Source organism: Apaloderma vittatum, unplaced genomic scaffold, assembly GCF_000703405.1.
Source record: "Apaloderma vittatum isolate BGI_N311 unplaced genomic scaffold, ASM70340v1 scaffold3348, whole genome shotgun sequence".
In the NCBI taxonomy this organism is placed as follows: Eukaryota; Metazoa; Chordata; class Aves; order Trogoniformes; family Trogonidae; genus Apaloderma; species Apaloderma vittatum.
In genome coordinates this window covers 24,753-27,652 of record NW_009732262.1, presented here as the reverse complement: position 1 = coordinate 27,652, position 2,900 = coordinate 24,753, and positions in this window count along the sequence as shown.

The window sequence follows — 2,900 nt, the reverse complement described above, 5'->3', positions numbered from 1 at the left end:
GGGGGGCATTAAGAAAAGTGTGTCCAGCAGGTCTAGGGAGGTTCTCCTCTCCCTCTACTCTGCCCTGGTGAGACCACGCTTGGCATATTGTGTACAGTTTTGGGCTCTCCAGTTCAAGAGAGACAGGGATCTACTGGAGAGAGTCCAACAGGGAACCACAAAGCAACTTGAACAACTCTCCTGTGAAGAGAGACTGAGAGAGCTGTGGCTGTTAAGTCTTGAAAAGAGAAGGTTGAGAGGGGATCTTATTAATGTATACAAATATCTGAGGGGTGAGTGTCAAGAGGATAGTGCTAGTCTCTTTTTGGTGGTGCCCATTATTAGGACAAAGAATAGTGGGTATAAGCTAGAACATAGGAAGTTCCATCTCAACAGGAGGAGAAACTTTACTGTGAGGGTGACGGAGCACTGGCACAGGCTGCCCAGGGAGGTTATGGAGTCTCCTTCTCTGGAGACTTTCAAAACCCACCTGGATACGTTCCTGTGTGGCTGGCCCCGGGGATCCTGCTCTGGCAGGGGGTTGGACTGATCTCCAGAGGTCCCTCCCAACTCTGAACATTCTATGATTCTACCAATAGATGCCGGGAATCAGCAGCAGCTTTTTTGTGGTTTGTCCAGATGCTACTCATAGGCTGATTTATAAGAATGGTTCTTGATATTTTTCTTTCTTGAAGTTTTAATGAAGTTTTAATGAATAATCTTTAAGCAACTGACAGAAGGAGAACTCTCCTTTCATATTGTCACAGTTCTGTTTTCTTTATTTAGCCTCTTAAATCTAAAAGTATAGTCTTCATACTTAAAAGCACATCTCCCAAGATATGAAAATGGCAGAAGTTTATAATGCATCTTAAAAAAAAAAATTAATAGGACCATCTATTACTATTACTTGATAACAAGTGATTAGATTGATAAGGACTTATTAGGTTTTTAAAACAGGCCAAATTATCAGTGAAAAATGATATAAAGACTACAAATGGAAATTAAATGCAAGGGTACAGGCAGTTACACAACTGTTCAAAATTTCAAGATGACATACTGAGCTGATAATATAGCTATTTATTGCAGAGTGGAGTTTTTTAAATATGTTTGTCTTGCAAACTAGAGAAGCAGTTCTTACTTTGCATTGAAAAACTCAATGAAGGGCCCATAAAAGCTATTCTTGTCAAGGCCATTAGTAATAATCATTAAAAATATGCACAGGGCCACAGTAAGAGCTGAAAGAATTTGTTGCATTCTGTCAAATGAAGAGCAAAGTTGCTAGTTCTTTTCACTGTACAGAATTAGTCATGCCTTTGGGCACATCTAGAAAGGGCACAGTTGTCTGTTCTGGTGTTAGAGGCAAAGTCTTTCTTTACAGAGCAGCTACAGAGTTTTATCTTTTATCCAGTACATAGCAATGCCATGTAAATGAAAAAACACTAGACCTTGGAATGAAAGGGGATTTTGTATGGATGGAGACTTGAGCAAAGGAACAGAGTTACATACTATCTCAGCTTAATTCTGCAGATAAGACATTATTCTCCTGCGTTTCTCCAGTAGATCTTTCAGTCTTTCTGAAGATAAATAGTTTTCTGTTAGGTCTCAGAAAGAAATTTAAAAAAGGTCATTTTAATGTCATCAGAGTGATTAGAACCAAGAAAGAAAAAAAGGAGAATTATCCTTGGAGACAATACATTAAAGTAGAAATTTTACCAAGAACTTTATTATGGGTGACTATCTCCCCATATAAACAGCAGGGGGGAGGAGGATAAAGGCGCTAACTATAGGTCTTAGATGGGCAACGGGCTACAGATTGTGTTGCATGCGGAAAACATCTTTAACCTAAGCTATTCAAGTTTAGAATTACTGAAAATATTTCCAAACCCATGACTAAAGTTAATAGGAGTTTTCTCTTGAAATACTTGGGCGTTGTTAAACGAGTATGCAAGAGGCTGGGAACTTCAAAGCAAAGATATAAAAACATGTTAGCAGGAACTTGTTTCTTGAGCGAAGGGAAAATATTTGTTGGGAAGAGCTCCAGATCTAGATGAATGAATAAGTGCTTCAGTGAAGATATCCGAGATGTGCAGAAGGTCCATAAGGAATGGAAAAATTTGTTAATCAATGAGAAGTGCATGACTGTTCAAGTGGAGCTCACACATGGTGAAAACAAGAAAGCATTCTTCAACCATTTAAAAAAAAAAGCATGAGAGAAAGAAATAGCCTATGGTGTATCGAATAACCCCCATGAAATACTGAGGTGAAAAATCCTTTAAAGAACATATCAGAAGTGCCCTTCTTCTCTTTTTCCTCCCAAATACAGTGCTGTATTTTTTAAGAAGAGTAATGTTAGGGTATAAGGGCAAAAGCCCAACAATTCCTGGTCTCAGGTAAACTTTTCTCCATGACCCTGAAAGTGCAGCACAAGCAAGGTTACAGCTGTGCATAATGTGTACTAACCTTACTTAAAAAAAGGATTAAAATTAATCTGAATAACTATTCATCCTGTATTGTGACCTCAAATGCAGGCAAGACATTTTAAACTAGGTTTGGAAAACTTTTAGACAAAGTTTGGAAGAAAATACGATGGAAAGAGAGAAGAATGTGAGAGAAGGGAAAAGTCAGTCTAAGTTCACTCATAAGTAAATTGCACCAGTTGATGAATCTGGCATTTCTGATAAGATGTCCAGAAAGAATACAGTAAATCTAGTAGAAAGACTAGAGTAGATCTAGTCTCTTGGATATTAAATGATTGCTACTGTCTATTTGTCAGGGGAAAAAAACACCTGTATTTGGAGAGGTGTGGCTTACTCCAGTAACCATATAGCATGTAAGGAGTTAATTGAAAGGAAAACCGTAGTAGTGAGGATTAAAGTTCTTCTAACTTCAGTACTTCCCTTGATGAATAATCTGTCTTGTAA